Source organism: Haliotis rufescens, unplaced genomic scaffold (assembly GCF_023055435.1).
Source record: "Haliotis rufescens isolate VD_foot unplaced genomic scaffold, xgHalRufe1.0.p SCAF_2, whole genome shotgun sequence".
NCBI lineage: Eukaryota > Metazoa > Mollusca > Gastropoda > Lepetellida > Haliotidae > Haliotis > Haliotis rufescens.
The window spans coordinates 27,984,448-28,008,367 of NW_025963890.1; the positions used below are offsets into that span (position 1 = coordinate 27,984,448).

The window sequence follows — 23,920 nt, forward strand, 5'->3', positions numbered from 1 at the left end:
ACGTTATGTGCTGGACAAGTGACATTAATCCCAGCAGTCGAATGTATATCGAGAGTAAATACCACAAGTTAAACACATTTTGAGGAAATTGTTGGTTCTCTTCCGGTTTAAAAGAAAGTTGGATCTCTTCCGGCGCCAGTTAGGTTGGGAGGAACTATACACTTGTCACACATCGACAGGACACAGGTAAACACTTCATGACATTTATTGGCAACCCTCCAAACGAGCGCGAAACCCAAGCGAGCCTCCCAAGACAAGCGAGCCCTTCAAGGGGAGCTAACTCTGCATTAATACATGCCAAGCAAACCTGCGTTGGCGCGGTTTATAAGAAAGTTGGATCTCTTCCAGTTTATAAGAAACCAAGGAATGGATAACTACCAGTACATCATAGCTCTGGAGGATTTTAAGGCTCCCATTTGGAATTTCATAGATAATTAAAGAGCAATACATTCATCAATACCCAGCTCTTTGCTGGAACCCCAATGGGGGATCCTAAGAAAATGATGCCGCAAATGTCAGCTCTTTTTTTGTGGAAACAGAAGATGTGCAAATGTAAGAAGTGTATGGACCATGCATCACTGACCCTGGCTAAAAAAGACTATTTCTACCTCAACCTAAAATCTAAAGATGATTGTCAGCACACCCTTTGCACACAGTCGAAACACACAATCTAAGGACATATTATCGTTGTCACCATGGTTCACAGCAGGCATTGGATTTTTCCACTGGCAAGGCTCCCATGGCCGAAAGCTATGAACACACAATCCCGAACGGGACTCAACCCCAAAAAGGAGAAGAACTGTACTTAAATAAGAAAGTGTTATCCAAAATAAAACATTTGTTACAGTCGATATACACTACTGCCTAGAAGTTCATTCCCCTTACATGTATGGGCAACTCGTTATGCAACCCGTGTGCACCCGGTTGGTCACTCGTGTGGAACCCATCCACCACGCGTGTGATACCCGTGTGCAACGCGCTGAACATGGGTATCACCCCCGTTCGTCACTCGTGTGCAACGCATGACACACTCATAACATGGTGAACAAACTTTTGACCAAAGGACCCGTGTTAAGCTGAACTTGGAGGTGGTAACAAGGAGATATTTTTTTCATTTCCTGACGAAAAATGTTAATACACATTTTATTATATGTACTTGCCATGCTTGCTGATGTCTCATTTTCAGATTTGATTTTGTTGGAAAATATGAGTACTGTTGTTGCTTCTACATAATGTTTTGCGATGGTGTTGAGAGAATACATGATCCTGTTAAGAGAATACATGATCCTGTTAAATGTTATTGCTATTCAAATGCTTTTTTGTGATTTGACATTAAATGTTAATTTTATATTTTTGTTTGTGCAGTGATCAACATATCCTTTTACCTGTTATTAACATTGATGTCTACACAACAGATGTATATATTTGTCACCTACGTAATGTTTTTCCATTTATTTCCAGTTGTCATTTATCATTCAGAATCGTCTGTGAACGATCACATTTCTTCTCTGTATCAAGTTACTATTTTCTATCCCAGATTGCAATATATTTACCCCGGGCATGCGCAGTACTACGGATGTGACGTCATTTTGTTTTTCTATATTAACAACAAGAGCCTCAATGTCGTTCAGCTGTTTCCATTGTTCTCTCAGCTGTCATTACGACCCTCCATCCATCTCCACCAAGGGGCTGGCTCGGAAGGGGCTTTGCAAGCCAATCATTCTGTAAACTATCATTATATTGCTTGCGGCCCCAAAAGTATTTTCATTTTCACTCATACCCGCAGGGTATCACCCTTTCTACATATTTCCATTTTATCTTTTTAGATCTACCCGCAGGGTTCTAAGTCATTTTCATATATATTTCAAATTTACTTATGCAACCCGCAGGGCTGCCTTTTTATACTACTTACCAGCAGCGTAAGTTACCTTTCCAACATCGAGTCAGCCCCCGAATCTTATGCCAAGTATTGTATATAATAAACATTTGACCGTACTCAATTGTTTTGTTGTCACTGCACAAAACATCTGTAGTACGACTTTCAGTGATCATGTTTATGAGGTTTGGCGGAGCATTGTTATTATTGGACCCTAATTACTTTATAATGATTGGGTCTCTCTGTCTCAGCTCCAAAGCCGTGACGCTAGGAAAGGGCAGAATTTAATTAATGAGAGCAGGATATATCATGGAGGATGCACTTGCGGGAGAGGGTTCTACTAATTACAGTTTCACAGAAAGAGACCTGTAGACGTGAGCTCGGGGTTGTGTGTAAGATGGACGTTGCATAATGGCTGCCAGGAGAGGTAAACATTGAACTAAAGCAGTGTTGCTTTCAAAGGCTTGTTGAATAAATTCCCAGCGCTACTGTCAATATATCTTCTACTTGATCCTAGATACATCATTTTGGCATTAACAATGTGATTTGATATTTTTTCAACGTACATTAATGGTTTACTTGTGATATCTTTTAGAGTATTTGACAATTGTGTTGGGCTTACAAGCAATAATTGTTATTTGTGGTGACATGTCTCATTAAAACATAAAGTCTCATTTAAAACATTAAGTAAGTATGATAGTAAACACAAATATAACAGGATATATATGTAACCCTAAAGCCTGTGTTCCACATTCATAGCCAAGAGCAAAACTGATTAAACAAAGGGAAGAAGCTTGCCCTTACTTATATGTGGAGACATCATCTGAATATGACAAAATATGTAAATGTTACAACCGATCGAGATGAGGATTACCCCGATTCGGTTATTCCCGACCCCCAGGGCATGCTCTGTCTACCAAAACCGAGGGAAAGTGTTTTTCCATACTTATAAACCGAAAAAAGAAACTTAAAACAACATTTATCAACATTTTTATGTTTCGAACATACTTTCCATGCACCTTAGGAAACGCGCCTAAAATTTCTGTTGCTGGCGTACGGATCTTGAAAAGGACATTCTAAAAACCACTGTCCAGTGAGGCTTATCAACACCTCTGTAGCCTCGGGGTACACTCACTGGGCTACAGGTATTAATGCCTATAGAAAGAAGTCTCTTACTTTATAGCGATCCCAATGAATAGGTTTATAAATGAATCCCAATCCTGTGTCCTCAGAGCATGTATGTTCATAATCAATATCTCAACCATTTCCATAAAGCTCAACCAGAACCTTGCCATAGGGCTGTTTGATTGTCTTACACCCACAAATGCTCTTTCCACAAATAACTTGAACTCTGCATCCATCAAAAGATCATCTGCAATCGTCTGAAACTGTTCTTTTGAGCTATTGGGTGGACTCCTAAGAACTTCCAACTTTGATTTAAGCTCTGATGACAGCTCTAGCTCCTCGCTGGATCCTCAAAAAATAATCCTGCGATCGAGCAACTCATACATAAGTGTGAGGCACCGAATGCCTCTGTCCGTGTGCAAAATATGCATCAGTCGGAAAGCGCACGTTAAATCTCCAAAGTAAGTAAGTAAGTAATGCCTCTGTTGTAGTGTTTACCACGAAGTGCTTGATCAACTAAACCTTCTGAAATGATATCAGCTGCCACAAGAATTTCCAATAGACCTGACCCATGGAACCTCTTGTTAATCGCTGATATGAAAGAAATGTGAGTGAAATGGACCCAAGAACGGAAGGATAAGCTTAAATTTCTCAGGATTCTCATTCTTCAGTTGGACAATACACTTTATATGATACGATATTATATCGAACATGTGCTCTAACAAAAATGATACACTCATACACATATCATGGAACTTATTACATGTATTTATTTTAAATAAAGAGATATGGAGATATTGCTATCACTATTCTGTTTGATAAAAGAATGTTTGGTTTTGATGGAGATACATTATGTGTGTTTACATATATCCAACAGGAGAGATTGACTTGGTATGATAACAAAGATAGACAAAATGGGGTAGAGATTTTACTGTATTTTTTATTGAGTACATTGGAGGAGTACCCAGCTGTTGTATCATTGTACTTGGAGACATGAACACTAGAACAGGTGTGATGCTGGACTATGTGGAGAACGATGTTATTCACCATGTTGAAGGTATTGAATACTATTGATTTCTTAGTAGATTTTTTTACACAATTTGAGATGGAAAGGTATTCATGTGATAAATTACACAATAACTTTGGAAAAACAATTTTGGAAATGTGTTCAATTCTGAACATATATATTGTAAATGGAAGATTTGGTACTGACTATCAAATCGGTGATTATACATTTATTTGACATTAAGGTTGTAGTGTGATAGATTATGTCTTAGCATCGAGTGACATGTTCCCCGATATCACCGATTTTGATATGTTATCTAGATCGGAATCGCAGCATCTACCTGTACATGTAGGCATTAAAAAAAGCTGTCGCACAAAGTCAGACCCCTTAGGTAACCGTAAAGAATACAGATATTCATGGAAAGACTTTTTCACAGCGTTTTGTCCACAGTATGGGATCCTCTTTAACAACAAACTTACTAGAGAATGCAGCACTGTGTTCTCTTACAGACGTGTCTGGTGCAGTTATTAACTGATGCTATTTTATGAGCCGCTTCTGTGATGGAGACACGAGTGAGCGATAACTATAGACATTCACAGTGGTATGATGATAAATGTCTCTATGAAAAACATGAACAGTGCCATTATTTAAAAGCGTTTAGAAAATCTAAAGATAACTCAATTCTTATTAAGTGTAACAAAGTTTGCAATGGATACAGATCACTATGTAGAATAAAGAAGGACCATTATGCACAATGTAAAAGGAGTGACCAAGAAAATGCTGAAGCGGGAGACTCAAAACGTTTCTTGGACATGATAAAGCGTGTGTCTGGACGACTGCAACGCCTCAAACCCTTTTGATATACAAGACTGGGGGGACTATTTCTCGTTGCTGTATCCCGAAGAGATTGGTATTCAGGATGATCTTGGTGAGGTGGAGGACATAGTGACATGTCCAGAATATATGCAAGAACTACTACTTGACATATTAGATTCTCCTATCACCAGATCCATACTTTTTGAAAGTATCAATGAAAAATAATAAAACAGCTGGTCTTGATGACATCTTAGTGAATATCTAAAATATTTGTCCGCTGTTATAATACATTATTTAGAAATCATATTTAACCGCATTTACAGAAACGGTGTTTTTCCTGAATGTTGGGCTACTGGGATAATTATCCCATTACATAAAATAGGGGACGCCTCAGTTCCTGATAACTATAGAGCTATAAGCCTCCTGAGTATCCTCAGTAAAGTTTTTACATCAATTTTAAACAGAAGACTAGTGTATTGGGCTGCAACACTTGACAAAATATCTGAATGTCAGTCTGGATTTCGAAAAGGTTATTCAACTATTGATAACTGTTTTGTTTTAAATTCTGTCATTCAGCATTATCTTTCACGTAAAGGAGGTAAATTTTATGCAGCATTTATTGATTTCTCTAAAGCATTCGACTCCATTCAGCGTCATCTTCTGTGGAAGCTATTGTACAAACATGGTTTGAGTTCTAAAATGAGTGTAATGTTACAATCCATCTACAGTAATGTAAAAGCTTGTGTTTGTTCAAACAACGGTGTATCTGGTACATTTAATTGCTTCATGGATGTGAGGCAAGGGTGTATGCTCGTCAGTGAATTTATCGAAAACAAAAATAGTTGTTTTTTAAAATGGGGGAGGTTTATCATGTTATGAAAAATGGTATTATGATGGAAATGCAGTTGAAGTAGTTACTGGATACAGTTGTCTTGGTTTGTATTTTAGCAATAGATTACTGTGGTCGAAAGCTTTAAGTTATATTGCAATTCAGGCAAGAAAGGTGATCATGGTCCTTTTAAGTACATTTTACCGGCTGTATACATTCCTTGATACTATACTCGTCTCATTTTTACTCCAAATTACTTGATGCAAAGATAACACCAATGCTTTTATACAGGGCCGAAATTTGGGGGTTAAGTCACATAGAACCACAAGAAAAAGTTCAATTGTATGCCTGTAAGCATCTTTTAAATGTAAAGTTATCAACTTCAAATAATGGAGTGTTAGGCGAGTGTGGTAGATATATACTCTATTCAGTTGTTAGCTGTTTTGAAATGTGTCAAATATTGGCTGTCTCTTTTAAATATGCAGGAATCCCGCTTACCCCAAAAATGTTACAATATGTTGCGCTTGTACCATGAACAAGGCCACGTAAATTGGGTAACAAAACTTAAAACTGTTATTTTAAGATTAGGGTTTAGTGATGTCTGGTTCTTTCAAACATGTGGTAATAAAGCCGTATTTTTAAATATGCTACATCAATGGTTAAAAGGCAACTTTTTTCAGGTTTGGCATAGTGATTTATCTGAAAGCCCCAAAATGGCTTATCATGCACAGTTTAAAACATCCATTTTATGTGAGAACTATTTGAGTAGTATTACTGCAAATAAATTCAGAACCACATTGACATGTTTACGTATTAGTTCTCACAATTTAGAAATTGTAATCAATGGACAACGTTAAATTCCTCGTGAATTTAGAAAATGCCTGTTCGCCACTGAACATGTTCCTAATAGTTTCATAAATTTTATCAGTTGTATGCAAAAGTATAAGTCTTGTAATCTCATCATCTAAGCAGTCGGGGTTATGGCCTAGAGCATCATATTGTCGCCAAAACCAGCCAATATCAAACTACCGTATTTCCTCTATTTAGACACTAGGCCGTCTATTAATTTCACGACAGCTGTGGACTCGGCATGTATTAGAGACCTGGTTTGTATTAGAGACCAAGCGTGTAAAAAAGAAGAAATATTGTTATGTTTTACAGTTCCTATTGGTGATTGATCGGGAGCCATTTGTTTTAATTGATATGTTGGCTATCGATGTATTCCATACATACGTTTTTTGTGTCAAAAGACTTAATGTATATAAAAGGGGTTTCTGTATCAGGTGAGGTGAGGTGAAATAGGGTTTAACATCGCGTCCAAGATTATTGCACTTATATAGCGACGTGCATACACGTGTGTGTGTGTGTGTGTGGCTGCTTGTACTATGCCGCTTTATAGTGCTAGCTCACTGAGATACCATGCCGCAGTTTAACATGAATACCCCACTCAGACACAGTATACTGACTCCGAGCCGACCAGTCCTTGTTTTATCCCGTTAATGCCGAGCGCCAGACAGGGTAACAACAAGTACCATCTTTTAACGTCTTTTGGTCTGACGCGGCCGGGGATCGAACCCCGGACCTTCCGCTCTTCGGGCGGACGCTTTACCACTAGACCACGGAGGCGGTCTGGTTTCTGTATCAAAAAGGAAACCCCTATTTAACCAATCAGAATAAAGCATTCTTCAATGTCATGGTGGAATGTGTGGTATTCTATGATATTTTAAAATCGTTTGACAGAGTATGGCATCGTGGGTTATATATAAATTGAAATGTTTTGGTATAAACCATAAATTACTAGAGTTGCTGGCTGATTTACATAACAGTTCGCAAACAAGCTGTCTTTCTAATTTGCACATTATCTGATACTGAAGAGTTAGAGGCTGGTGTCCCTCAGATCAGTACTAGGCCCTTTCCTGTTCCTGCTAAACTGAACTATTCAACAAGATTATGTACCGACGACACATCCTCCTGAGGCAAGGGAGTTAACTGACTATAAAAGTCCCGGTTCCACCCTTGCCGAACTAGGCTGGAATTATGGAGTTCTTTGGCTGGACAAACGAGTCATGTCATGTGTACCACCAACTCGGCGACAACAGATATTTTCCAACTCTTTTCATGTTTTTAATCAGTTTGTGGTGATTATATGCACTTCGCAAAGTATGACCCGTTTTATCACAATGTTGATTTTTAGTAACGACCAGATCGTCTTGACTGGGCGACACCATTTTGTTTGAAGCAAATGCAAGTGATATGAGAGGTGGAATCTGAGTAGGAGGGACATAGAAGGGCTACGGTTGAGCCCAGACATTCCAGCCAAGTTCGGGAAGGTTGGAAACTGGACTTTTACAGTCATATTACAGAATATATAGACACTACTATGAATAGCAATATAAGAAAAATTAACAAATGGGCCAGCAAAACAAAGTCAATTGTTATTTCCACAACAAAGCAGCATTGAACTTTGAAAATATTTTTGGATAAAGAAAACATTGGAAATCAAATGTTAAAACACACAAACACCTCAGTGTAATCAGGCAAGTAGTCATGTCAGATTGTTTAAATAATTAAGGCTACATCAAAGATGATTCATGCAATGAAGTACCTTAGTTTATGCTCAGTCGTAGTGTGCTGAACAAGATTCATGTATTTTTTAGTAAACCACAGTTTGAATATGCATGTAAAGTTTGGGATGATTGTACCAAAAAGCAAAGTGACAGATTAGAAAAACTCCAACTAGAAGCAGCAAGAATAATTCCCAAACTACCGTCAATGAATATTTTTATTTTGAACAATACATGTGAGTAGTATAGGTAATGATGGTTCTGGCTCACTTCCACTGGAGCAGGATTTATATACCTATACCATCACTACAGATGGAATTTTTTATGCCAAAATGATTATGCGATTCAACGATAGTCATGAGATTAAGTTAAATTGACTCCAGCTCACCACCACCTGGAGCCAATGATATAAATTTTTATAGGTAATGATGGTTCTGGCTCACTTCCACTGGAGCTGGATTTATATACCTATACTGCTACTACAGGGGGGATTTTTTATGCCAAAATGAATATGTGATTTAATGATAGTCATGAGATTGGCTCTAGCTCACCAATACCTGGGGCCAATCATTGCTTTAGATGAGCCCAAATGGTAATAAAAATATTCTTCATTATTTTTATCGATAAAACGATATTCAACATTTTTATTAAGTTCTTCGTTCATTTTACTAGGAGACCAGACTATATAACTACACTCCTTTTGTAAATTGATAAGAAACAATTGATAACCGTATTTGGTTGGTTTGACATCACTGATATAATAAAAACCTTGTGGTAATTCTTTCCATTTAATAGCTTTCTCCATTATTATATATTTATATAAGCATTTGTCTAAATGTGATCAAACGATAGTAAGCAATCTATTTTTAATCTCCAACCAGTTCTTTGGTTTTGGCACGGAATAATTGACGCGCTTGTTGCCTCCCCTGTTCTATGAACTTTTTTTTCTCGTCTTCGCTAATACCACTGGTCTTACGAGATTTTGATCGAATCTCCTGCTTCATTTCATTGTATTTGGTGAGTTCCGACAGCACTAAACGAAACTCATCCTCGGATATCTTACAATCGGCCATTGCTGTCGAAATATGATCCTCAATGCTGTTCAACTTTGCTTCGGCGAGTATCCGAATACTATCGTGTTTTAATGCTTTCTTTTGTAACCTACGAGAAATGAATTTTATCGCTATTCCTGCCAGTCCCGAGACTCCAGCGGTTATTTCCATGCCGAGCACGATAGGCGCGGCGATTATAGTTGATAGTAAACCGATACCCGCTACACCGAGTCCCATGCCAGATACTAAAAGCACGGTGTCAACTCCGTCCAGAGCATTCACGGCTCTGCAATACTTTTTATACAATCCAAGTCTCAACTCCCTATCCTTCCCTATTCGATGTTTTATGTCGCTTATTTGATGTAATCGAAATCCATCAACAGTTTCCATCATTTCAAATGCTTCACCGAGCGTCGGATATAAACTCATAGTGTATATTACGTTCATATAATAGTCTTTAATTGGTCTTGCTTAAATGTTTTGAGACTATACATCAACCTTATCAAATGTATATTATACGGCAAGAATATCTTAGAAAGGGAAATACTGTCACTTTTAATAATTTGGACCCCCTCGAGGGTTGCAACGGGCGATGCTCCGATATGAATAATACTGCAACGTTGATGCTCGTGTTTCTTGAGCCATTTAATAGATAGACCTGGTAATATATCGAAGGCATCTTCCGGTGCATCTCCGAACAAGACTTCAATAATAAGCGTAGAAAGATTAGGTATTGCACTCAAGTTAACTTTAATATCTTTGAATTCAGTAACCAAATTTAAAGTAACATTTTTTAAGGCCGGACGACTATATAACATCTGACCTGGGTTTTCTGGCAGGGGGGTAACTAACACACTTTTTCGTTTTGACGGGATATAAGCCGCGAGTACGATGCCACTATTTATTATCTTAGTTAAATTATGTCCCTTACCCATCATCACATAAGGTGGGGTAATGACGATATTCAGTAGCCACTCGATGTTTGCTTCGACCATAGTCCATTTATTATCATCGTTGCGAGTAATATTGTACGAAGTGTTTTTAAGGAGTCTACTAACATCGACATCGCTTAAATCTCCTAGATTACCCGTGAATGTGACTTCTTTCCGATTGTATACATTATCGTGTAAGTGTAAAGTGTATAACTTACCATCGGTACCGGGTTTACCGAATCCTTCTGTGTCTCCGAGATCTGAAAGCGCAATTGTATTACATTTTCTGAGAGTTCCAGGGCCTGATGAATCAACCATTATTTATAATATGGAGTGTTACACTTAAGTATCCTATATGTACAGGTTGGTGTTTTACATCTAATACAGAAATTTTGAGGTCTGAAATAATACCACGCTTTAATTTTTTATATTGTAATGTCGAGAATGATTCAGTTCTGCCACTATTATATTTTTCATTTTTCACTGGAACACTTCTGAGCAGAGTTGAAGGACTTTCTTGTTGAATATTATCTGTCGTACTGATTTGATCAAGATGGATGCACAACTCTTTATAGGGAACTAACTCAGGTAAATAGAGTCCCTGATCTGATGTCTTAATTACTGTTATTTCTCCTCCCCATCCAAGTGTGTATGCTAAGTTCTTGTAAAGCTTTACATCCTTTGTTCCAGTGTTTAAAATCAGTAACCCATTTGACTCATTTTGTGTTAGACTAATTCCATTAGGCTTAAAAAATTCATCATTGAGTGAGCATACGCTGTAATACCCATCAGGTATAATGTATTTTTTACCATTTATTTCTGTCTCATTATTATAACCCCTTGTAGCACTTATATTGGTCCTCCTCGGGTAATACGTTACATCGCATAGAGCGACTTTGAGTTGTCCATCCGAGTTATCGATAGTACGAAGCAGTTGAATAGACTGACCATTTGTTATTCCCAGGAGTGTAACATACATATCAAATATACAATGATACTATATCATAACTTAAATATGGCATCAACCATTATTTTTAATATGGAGTGTTACACTTAAGTATCCTATATGTACAGGTTGGTGTTTTACATCTAATACAGAAATTTTGAGGTCTGAAATAATACCACGCTTCAATTTTTTATATTGTAATAACGAGAAAGATTCCGTTCTACCGCTATTATATTTTTCATTTTTCACTGGAACACTTCTGAGAAGAGTTGAAGGACTTTCTTGTTGAATATTATCCGTTGTGCTTATTTGATCAAGATGAATGAACAACTCTTTATAGGGAACTAAATCGGGTAATTCACCATTTGAAATCATTATTACGCCGGGTGATAATGTTATTTCTCCTCCCAATCCAAGTGTGTATGCTAAGTTCCCACCAATAATTATTTTTCTGTTTCCATTGATGATTTTCACTGTCCCAGTCGACTCATTTTGTGTGATACTAAGTTTACTAGTATTAAAAAATTCCATATCAGACTTCAAATATTCATCATTGAGTGAGATTACGCTGTAATACCCATCAGGTATAGTAATAATTCTATTAATTCTATTTTGGTCATCTATTATAAATATCTCATTATTTCTCCTCGCAGCACTTATATTGGTCCACCGTTGGTAATACGTTACATCGCATAGGGCTACTTCGAGTTGACCATCCGAGTTATCGATAGTATGAAGCAGTTCAATAGACTGACCATTTGTTATTCCCGGGAGTGTAACATACATATTAAATATACAATGATACTATATCATAACTTAAATATGAAATTGAGATACATTACTAATCAATCGATTATAGTAACTGCCTCTGGTGCTGAATTTTTCGTTAAATTCCCAGATATCTTTGAAAATTACAGGGTCACGGCAACTAGCGATAAAATGGTGCACGATTGGTTTCACAATCCTATGCAATTTTGGCAGAATCAGTTAAACTTTGCCATATGGTGTGCCACAACGGGATGTGGCGTATCTGTTAATGCCCCAGGATTTATGCTAAATAAGTCTGTTTTCATATTTCACGTGTATTATCAGATTAGACGTATACTTAAAGAAATTAGTGCTCCATTACTGCAGGATCGAGCGTGGAATTCCACAAATAATAATTATGATAGGTCCGCGTATGAGCGTATTTGTAATGAATTTAATGTTTCTACGAGTAAAGATTGGCGCATTAAAGGAGCAAACCATGGTCTAGGTGTTCCGTACAGCAGACAAAGAACTGTTAAAGAAGTCAGCGATGATTTAGTTAAAAAAACTCATCAACCATTCGATCCATTTAAATTCTTACAGATAGACAATCTTTTTGTAAGATTGCATAATCTTAATCATGGCTGGGAACTTTCGAGTAACGATTGGAGAGGTTCTCTTATGAGTTTTAAGGGTGGTTTGGCTTATATTGTTACAAAATTTATACAAATGAACGATACCGCAAACGCTTGGAATGAATTTCTTAATGATAAAACGGAAAATAATTTTACTAACCCAGGATTTGTAAGATTTAATGAATCGATAAGAACTTATGTATGGGCAATTCTCGGTGCACAATCGCAAACACGAACATCCATAATCGGTACTGGGACGGCGCTCGATGCGCAAAAACAGTTTGTCGCAAACGTGGAGGACGCCATTAATTCACCAGTTGACATACCATCGTCTATAAAGCGTTTTCAAGATGCATTACAGTACGCTCAATCAAAAGTGGACTTTGTTTATGCGCCGGGACTATACATGTCTCCGAGTAATATGGAACTTAAGATCGGTCAAGTGATAGGCTATAATAATAAAATTGTTATCGCTACCGATCAACAAAAACCAGGTATAAATTCAGATATTAACGTCGAATTAATAACGCAAACGATCACGGGCGAAAAGGGAATAGTCAAGCCGCAAACACCACATGTTTCACAAACATCTACTAATGCACAAGTACCACCACATATTGAGGCTAAAAATCAACAACATATCGATGAAAAAACAGCGCTTGTAGTGGGTGGAGTCTCGGTTGGTTTACTCATGATTTGGTGGTTAAATAGTTCTTAGCGAATACGTACAACAGCCCTGCAATTGCTACGATCAACCCCCACAAGTTTTGACTAAGCCAAGTGGTGGTCTTAGCTAATAAATTCAATAGCCAGGAAACAACACTCCCTATTATACCGGGAAGTGCGGCCGCGGCTTTCTCAGCGAGCTTTCCCAGTGCTGAACCTAATGCTTTTAAATGCTTTTTTATCCACTCTTTTATACCATTTTTATCGTTGGGCGGTGTACCACCACCTGTACTGCCACCTGTTAACGAGAGAGTCAAAGTCGATATAATAAAACCCAACGCGGTTAAAATACTGGCAATTGTTATTCCCTGTTCTCTGAACAATGTTTTAATTTTATCGGCCAGTGTAGTGTCATCGTTGAGGACTTGATCGATAGTTTCTCGAATACGACTGATTTGCGAACGAAGTGCCTTTCTATTACTGGAAGCTGCTTCGAGGCGGGCCGATCTTTCGTCTTCTAAGTTACGCAATCTTTCCGCTACGCTGCATCTTCTGAACTCATCGCCCGCCTGTTCGAGTTTTGTTTTCTCTTTAGCTTTATGCTTGTCGATTTCGGATATCTTGGCTATATTATTGATTAGTTCTCCCCGCATTGTTCGCATTGCCTTGTCAAGACCTCGTAATTCCCTAATACTAAACTCCGATACCTGTAACGTGGAATTATCGTAATAGGTATCTAAGATTTCTCCGAGTCCGTCCGAGGCCACCAACGAGGCTGCTTCCAAATCATCTGTATTAACGAGTTCATCACGCACAGTCCTAAGAACCTTAGTAGTCTTCCCGGAAAGTCGTCGGTAGTCCACAAAACCTAATTTATCACGAACAGTGCTGATGCCGTGTTTAGCGGCTATCGTAGACAAGGCTAGGGGCTTACGAGTACGAGAATGCATAAGATCAATATCCGGAGCGCCACGCAGTCGCAATATTCCTTTACTATCTATCGTAAACTTTGAATAGTCGCGACCTATTGGGGTATCATCATTTAAGGCATCGTAATAATCATTGACGGTTGATTGTAAAATTTCATTGTTAAGATTCGTGCCACCAAAGTTGGTTTCATCAGTATCTTCGATTGGATTCTGGTTATCAAAGTCATCAAAGGTACTTAGATCTAAGTCATTATGTTCAAAATTAGCCATTTTTATATTAAACATAGGGTACATAACTTCAATATAAACAATGTCTTAGCAATAAGGACGCAAGTTAAACCCACAACGTAGACTTCAAGATCCATTAGGGGTCAAAGCAATTCGTCAGTCTGTAACTATAACTAATAACCCTAGTACCATCGATCAGAATCAAACGCTTCTGGTTCGCTTTCCTAATCTCGGCGCACACGATGTGTTAGTTCCGGGAACTGTCCGACTAGCATTTACGATTAGTTTGACTTCTACTGACGTTAACAGGGAGCCCGTTCAGAACATAGGTCGTGCTATCGTTAAGAAAATCGTGATTAAACTTAGCGGTAATGAGGTTTTGAGTATCGACGATAGCAATGTATACTATTGTTACATGGATCTCTGGAGAACGGATAAAGAGCAGGAAAACTTACAGTACCAAGGTATTTGTAATAAGAACACATTGAGACTGCGCGTGGGCGCTGAAAATGGTGATAGTACCGTCGTAAAAGATAAGGCCGTTGCCGACGCATTAGGTAACAGATTCTATGTTCCCCTAGACATTGAATTACTAGATTCCCACATGCCCTTTTATCAAGCATCCCTAGGTGATAGGTTAGAATACGAACTCACTTTTAATGACTACGGTAGAGTAATCAGATCTGCTAATGAAGATGCTAGCTATTCCATTGACAATATCTCGCTGGAGTACGATATGATAACAGATCCCGAATTAGCCAGACAAATTCGTAACCAGTATACCGGAAGTTTAGCCATTTTGTACGATCGCGTGCTGCGACACCGAAAGATCACGAGGGACAAAAAAGATACGATGTGGAATATCAATCTAAACGTGCCCATGAGGTCGCTGAAGGGTATTTTAATGTTGTTCGAGGACCCCTCTGATGCGTTTAAAAGAAATACCGAGAAGTTTTACAATCCCAAGATTACAAAAGTAGAATTGACTATCGAAGGCGTTCCTAATCAACTATATAGCTAAGGAATGCTAGCGTATCACCAGTGGGATAAGATTAAAAAACTTTCTTCTATAAAACGTTCTCCGGAAGTTAACGCGGTCGTAAAAGATCTGTCTCTAGGGAGTGTATCGATGGGTGAATACCTCACCACGAAGTACGCGCTATGGCTCGACATGCGAACAACGAACGATGACCAACTACACGGCAGTGGGAGGAGAATAGAAAATGCTAGCGAGGGTGCCACCATACAGATAACGAAGCTCCAGGAAGCGGCTGGTAAATTAAACATATATTTGTACGTGATTATGGATGCGCAACTTAATATACAGAATGGGAGATTCGTGCAAGCAATCTATTGATAATCTTTTACCTAAAGATCCGCACTGCGCTATCATATGCGGGCAAACGGGCTGTGGAAAAACAGCTTTTATTCTAGATATTTTAGAAAGTCATTATCGGGACGTTTTCGATCCTATTATTATTCTGTGCCCGACTATAAGCGTTAATAAAACCTACCTATCGAGAGATTGGGTAATGAATGACGACGGGGTACACAGAGTCGATCCGGGCGATCGATTACAAGACTGTTTACGAGTATGTCACGAGAAATACAAAGGAGAATCGACCCTTTTCGTAATAGACGACTGCAGCGCGAGTAAAGAACTCACAAAAAAGAAAGATATGCTTTCGTATTTAGCATTCTCAGGTCGGCATACTCAACATAGCGTTTGGGTACTTACTCAAAAATACAACTCTGTCCTGAAAGATCTCAGAGAGCAGACCAAATGGGTAGCCCTGTTTCATTGCAAAGACCGAGATTCATTCGAGGAATGTTTACGCGAAAATGATGTCATTTATACCAAGCTCCAACGAGATAAAGTCAGAAAACTGTTAGCGGCAATGAAGCACTGTAAACTCGTATTCAAAACCGATCAACCAGCTGCTTATGCAATTGCTTAGCAAAATGTAGGAAAATTATAGCAATTATAGCAAAATGTAGCAAAAATGTAGCAAATTGAACATTAGCGGTTAATATTACATAAAATGTGGTTCGAAATCCTCATTCTGTCGCAACAGTTCATTATTACGGGTTGTATTGGATATGTCATATTATATTATGTTAGACTTAAATATCTCCTTAGGTATTACATTATGGAATGCGACGAACTCATCGAACAAATGCTCAAAGAATCTGATGTTGATCAACATGCTGATAAATCTTTAGATAAACATAGAGAAAGACTTGCCGCTTTGGTAGCCGGTGGAAAATGTTCCCAATATTTGGGAGAAAATTATACCATCAAAAAAATTGATAACATGACCGACGAAGAAATTAAAAAACTGTATGCGCGTTACGAGTCTAGATTGGGAGCTACCATGACTAAAACGATAGGGTCTTCTATATTACAACTATACACAGCCGTAGCTAGTACGTTTCTCCCCATCCCGGCAGAACATCGCCTGTATTTATGCGAATCTCTCGAGAAAGACCCATTCATCGAACACGCTATAAGCTCAGTGAGCTGTGAGTTTTATCATAGATTCGGAATGTTCTTAGCTCCGTTCACCACAGCTTTAATAACGGCTAGGTATTGTCAATTTAAACATACATGCCCACTTAATAATAATGGAGACACAATCACAACAGGTGACACCACAACAGATTGTGAACGAGGAACAACAGATTGTGAACACACAACAACGAGTGAATGAGGAACCACCACCAGTGAATGAGGATGCACCACATGTGAATGAGAAAACAAAAAAACAACCCAGAGTGACAAAGAATCCTTTGAAAATAGCCGCAGGAAGAAAGGGAGGGCTGGCGCGCAAAGCAAAATTAATAAATAATTCAAATATTAATCTGATTAAAACATGGGCACTAGTAGGAGTTGCTGGTATAGCGGCTGTATGGTTCTTTTATAAGACCGGAGAAGAGAAAACGTCACCCCCGCCGCAACAACAAGTTCAATTAGAGGTTAGTCCTCATATAATGCTATAAGAAGCATGACTACTCCAGTTACAGACGGTAAAATGTTGGTAAACGCGACATATCATTCAGCGGTGGTCACCGGCTTGGCCATTGGCTATGCCCGAATGGCTAAAATGATTACTAAAGCCACACCTCCCAAGCTAGATTTTAATGGATATGACATTGGTATGACCATTCTGGATATTGGATTGGCTGTGGCAGCGAAGGATATGCTCATCAAACAAGGACTTATCCCGGAAGACATAATGAAGTAATTAAACATTTGAATATTTATATTATTATACATATGGCATCAATTGCGATGATGGTCGGTGGAGCTATTGTTAATGCTCTAGCTTTTTCGGGGAGTAATTTTTTATTTTCTATTATGAGAGGTTCGGAGCAGAAAAGACATAATAAAGCTTTAGAACAACTCCAAGCAGCCCAGTCACAATGGGCCAGAAATAGGACATTAAGATTAGACTTTATTCATGAAAAACTGCTTAAGGAAGGACATTCAATTCAAACGTTTAAGGATGTCGAATCTGCCATGCATGAATACTTCCTCGTTTATGGGAAAAAACTAGACCCAATACCGAGACCAACAATGAGTCAGTTTTATACACCGTCAGAGGAACAAAAGAACCGAGAGGTAAAATTTATCATGTTGGGATTGACTGCTGTATTGATTTTCAGCCAAACCATGAATACGCAGTGACAGCTGTGGCTATGACCTAGTTTAGAGCGATCTATAAATAGCATAATCAATATCTCGCCTAGTGTAGATGTGATTTGCATTTAGACAAATGATATGATAGATGTATATACCATGAATAACTGCAAGTTTACACTCATGGGGAAGACTACTCTTTGTAATAGACGCTGTGTTGATTTTTACTGCGGCATACACAATTATTACATCAGGCGCGGAAACATAAACTATAGGTGTTCTGTATGCGGGATAGGGGTCAAAGGTCGTTATTGTTTATGTAAGGAACACGGTGCTGATAGGGTCAGGAACCAGATTATTTATGCTAGGAAGAGAGATTACATCAATGAGAGGAATAGGTTGGGGAGAATATGTATTTAGATATATGAAAACAACCAATTAGACATTTGTCTCATTTTGCATACACCATTCAACCACAATGGTTTTTGTCAGAGAATTAAAAGCTATGGCAAAGCAAAGTGGACTGCGTGGATATTCTCGTATGAGAAAAGCTGAATTGATGGATTTACTCGGTTTGGAATACAACAGACCCCAGACTGTTAGAGAACTCAAAGTTCGAGCGAGAAACGGTGGGCTGAGAGGTTATTCTCGAATGAGAAGAGCTGAATTGATCGCTTTACTAGATAATAATCAACCTAATGATAATGTTGATATTGATAATGATGATAATGATAATAAACAACAAGAATTAATATTTGTACCCACATCCGCCGGCGTTGGTAAATATCTAAGAGGTTGGAAGATGGATATTAATTCCAACATGGATGTTAACGATATTAAGCCCATCATATCGAGTAAAATTAATGAGGAATTAGATGATTTACATAGTATAAAATACCAGCTGACAATTAAAATGACATTGAGTAAAAGTAACACAGATGATAGCACCGAATATACCGAACCATATTTCCGTAGCAATCGAGAAGTTATAACCGAATCCGATACTATAAACTCATCATTAGATACATCAATTCAGAGGATACAGGAAACTTTAGAACGCTGGACTAATAGAGGTTCTGGTTGGGGTGTGGATAAAATCGATAGTTTATATTTAGATATAGCGAATTATATGCCTTTCAAAGGTGGATCTTATATAGATTTACCCCCGTATTATAAGAAGAAAAAAGCCATAATTAACGTAAAAAATAAATCCGATGACTGTTTAAGAATGATGATAAGATCTGCATTGTTCCCCGTAGACAAAAATCCGGATAGACCTTCTAGCTATCCCCAAAACGATGGACTCAACTTCGATGGTATAGACGAACGTACACCAATATCACAAATTGATAAGGTGGAAAAGCAAAATAATTTAGCCATAAATGTTTTCGGACATTCTAAAGGAATTGTTGTACACAGGATAAGCTCCGCTCCGGAACATATCCCCAGAATCAATTCATTTCTGATCGAAAAAGATGGTAAATATCATTATACGTGGATAAAGAGTTTAAACAGGCTATTATACGATCAAACAAAACATGCTAGAAAGAAATATTTCTGATCGAAAAAGATGGTAAATATCATTATACGTGGATAAAGAGTTTAAACAGGCTATTATACGATCAAACAAAACATGCTAGAAAGAAATATTTCTGCGAAAGATGCCTGCATGGGTACAGCAGACAAGATCTATTAGAAGCGCATAAAGAAGACTGTAGAGGTGTTGGACAGAATGCTATCAGGATCGATATGCCTAAAGAAGGAAAAAATATATTAAAATTTGAACATTATTGTAATCAAATGCCAGTACTGTACGTAATTTACGCCGACTTCGAAGCGCTTATCAAACCCATAGAAAATACCAACCATAGCAATACTGATAGTAGTTTTACGTACAAAACTCAAGAACATATTCCTTGTGGGTTTGGATATAGTTGTAAGGTATGATGGGAAAACAAACCCGCCCGTGATTTACAGAGGTCCCGATGCAGCGGGAAAGTTCCTAGAATATCTACAAAATGAAGAGAGAATAATCATGGAAAAATTATCGTGTAAGAAACCCATGCGTATGACGAGGGATGATTGGAGGGCCCATAAGAAGTCAACGATTTGTCACGTTTGTAACAAACCCCTGGATGGGGATTCCGTAAGAGATCATTGTCACGTCAAGGGTAATTATCGGGGAGCCGCTCATAACGAGTGTAACTTGAAACTAAAAATGAATTCTCAAACAATACCCATCCCCGTTGTGTTTCATAACCTTAGGGGATACGATTCACATCTCATTATGCAAGCTATCTCAAAGACCGACGGCGGTTTAACGTGCATTCCTGACAATATGGAAAAATCCATATCGTTCTCGTTGACTAAACCTATACATTATAGGGACAAGGATGGGAAATCTAGAATAAAGCAAAGTAATGGGCTTAGATTGATAGACTCCGTACAGTTTCTGTTATCTTCCCTGGACAATTTAGCTAATGCGAACAATCCCGATGACTTCGCGATAACAAATAAATATACCGATAAGATAACTCGTCATTTGTTGCTGAGAAAAGGTGTATATCCTTACGAATATATGGATGATTTGTCTAGATTCGAAGAAACTGAATTACCACCCCTCGAATCATTCTATAGTAACTTAACAGAATCTAGAATAACAGATGCCGATTATGAACACGCTCTGACGGTGTGGGATAAATTAGGTTGTAAGAATTTAGGCGATTATCACGATCTGTACTTAAAAACCGATGTACTGTTACTCGCCGATATATTCGAGATATTTAGAAAGACATGTTTCAAACAATATGGCTTGGACCCGGCATGGTACTATTCCAGTCCCGGACTATCGTGGGATGCATTGTTGAAGAAGACCGGCGTAGAACTAAAATTACTCACAGATTACGATATGCACTTGTTTATTGAGAAAGGATTAAGAGGTGGTATATCGATGGCAGCTAAAAGGTATTCTAAGGCTAATAATAAATTAGTGGAAGGATACGATCCCAGTAAACCCGACACTCACATATTATATCTCGACGCTAACAATTTGTACGGATGGGCTATGAGTCAACCTTTACCCACGGGTGGTTTTGAATGGGTCAATGATATCGATAATATCAATGTGAATGATATCGAAGTGAATAAAGGGTACATACTAGAAGTTGACTTGGAATATCCAAGTTCGTTACATAAAGATCATAACAGTTATCCGCTAGCTCCCGAAAGATTAATGGTTAATAAAGATTGGATGTCGGAATATCAACGCTCCTTGATGGGTAATAGTAGGTTAGCTAACGTAGAAAAACTCGTACCAAATTTGATGGATAAAACAAAATATATAGTTCAGTACAGAAATCTCCAGTTGTATCTATCGTTAGGTATGAAACTTAAGAAAATACACAGAGTTCTAAAGTTTGATCAAAGCCCTTGGATGGAGGCCTATATAAGGTTGAACACAGATTTAAGAAAGATAGCTACCAGCGATTTCGAAAAGAATCTGTATAAGCTCATGAATAACTCAGTATTTGGTAAAACTATGGAGAATCTAAGGAAGCGTGTTGATGTTAAATTAGTCAGATCTAATGAGGAAGAAAGACTCAGGAAACTTATAGCCAGTCCGGCTTTTAACAGAAGCAAGATATTCGATAACGACTTAGCCGCGTTGCATATGCAGAAGAGTAATATAAAATTCAACAGACCGGTGTACGTCGGTATGAGTATTCTCGACTTGTCAAAACACTTAATGTATGACTTTTATTACAACGAACTTAAGAAGCAATACGGCGATAGATGCGAGGTGTTATATACTGACACGGATTCTTTGTTGATGGAAATACAAACCGAGGATGTGTATAAAGATATGGCAGAAAAAATAGATATGTACGACACGAGCGATTACCCAAAAGATAATCCACTGCACAGCGTTGTAAATAAAAAGGTGTTAGGTAAGATGAAGGATGAATGTGCTGGGACCCCTATAGCGGAGTATGTGGGATTAAGACCTAAGATGTATTCTATAAAGAAGTCCGATAATGGAGAGATAAGAAAAGCTAAGGGCGTTAAGAAGTATGTTGTAAAAAAGCATATCAAACACGAACAGTATAAAGAATCATTATTCAACGGTAGAACGTTCAAACACGAGATGAACTCTTTAAGAAGTTACAATCATAGGATATATGGATTAAGAATGAACAAGACATCATTATCCCCCTTAGATACAAAGAGATGGATTGATAATGATGGTGTAAATACCTATGCTTATGGTTATGGTGGTAATACCGTACCGTCGGGAACTATGAACAACTCTTCTCGTACAAATGCCCTACCCGGTCCATGTTGAAGATAATAAAGAATAGGCTCTCCTTCTTTCCTAACCAATCGACTAATGTTATACGTCTTAAGGGACCATATGGGATCGGTTGCGCGACGTAGGCCTCCTTCGAGTTCACCGGCCTGGTATAAATATCTTACGCTTACTCTATCCGGAAGTTTTCGTTCTTTGCCTCTCCTCGGTGCTGAAGATTCGGAAGTCACTGATTTCATTTTAATAGCATCGGATGGTTTCTTCCCTATTAATCTCGTTACTTCATTATTCAGCGCTGATACAACGGCTGATAATCGTGTCACCCATTCGGTTGATCTCAATCGCTTGGATTTCATTTCGATCCCATACTGATAGCCAAACAAACGTTCCGCTAATGTCCTGTTAAATCTTTCGACGATAGCTTGACTGCGGTGGGCCTCTCTTTCACCACGGACGATTTCGACATCGTTCTTTGTTAACAGTTTAGTTACCGATCCCATAAACTCGCGACCGGGATCTACTTGAAATAGCTTAGGCCATTTTAGTGGTCCGCGTTTATATATGCGGCTCAGTGCATTAGCTACTTCTGTTGATTCTTTCGAGGTTAATGGCTCAGCCTCTTTGTATCGACTAGCCACATCCACTACCGTTAAAGCGTATTTATACGTTTTGCGTTTTACCTTATCGTGGGGAAGAAACAAGAGGTCAGCCTGATGAACTTCATTCGTCGTAAAAATATCAAACTTCTTCCTCGGTATATAACGCGGTGCCGGTAAATATATCTGCCACATCGCTTGTTTCTTTAACCAATCCTTGGCCACATCTTTAGATACCTTAGCCGCGGTGGCTAATTTTTTTATTGCTCCTACACCTTTCCAATATCCTCGTGGGCTATAGTAAATTTTATTCATTATTAATTAATATTGATATTTCGTTTAATATAAATCCAGCTCCAGTGGAAGTGAGCCAGAACCATCATTACCTATAAAAATTTATATCATTGGCTCCAGGTGGTGGTGAGCTGGAGTCAATTTAACTTAATCTCATGACTATCGTTGAATCGCATAATCATTTTGGCATAAAAAATTCCATCTGTAGTGATGGTATAGGTATATAAATCCTGCTCCAGTGGAAGTGAGCCAGAACCATCATTACCTATACTACTCATGTGCAATGACTTCATGCTCAAGTATTGCCTTTTCATATTTTTCAGGTTTTTTTGTTTCTTGTGTTTCCATGGAAATATTTTTTGAATTTCTGTAGAGTCTTTCTACTATGCATATTGCTGCTGATTGTTTATCACTGGAATATCTACTTGCACAATACAATCTATAATCCAAACTGCTGTTACAAGTTCAATGACCCGTGAAGATCCGGGGTAGAATAGGTCTTCAGCAACCTATTCTTGCTTAAAAGGCGAGTATACTTGTCATAAGAGGCAACTTTAGGGATCAGGTGGTCAGGCTCGCTGACTTGGTTGATACATGTCATCGTATCCCAATTGCGTGGATCGATGTTCATGATGTCAATCACTGGAATGTCTGATCCAGATTCGATTATTTACAAACTGCCGTCATATAGCTGGAATATTGCCGAGTGCGGTGTTAAACAACAAACAAACAA

At 38.2% G+C, this 23,920-nt stretch overlaps 1 protein-coding gene across 7 annotated transcripts in view; it reads left to right on the plus strand.

Moving 5' to 3' along the window:
• Nucleotides 1–23,920, plus strand: part of LOC124110922 (palmitoyltransferase ZDHHC21-like) — a 308,157-nt gene that overhangs the window by 77,497 nt on the left and 206,740 nt on the right. The gene's annotated exons all lie outside the window — the stretch shown is intronic.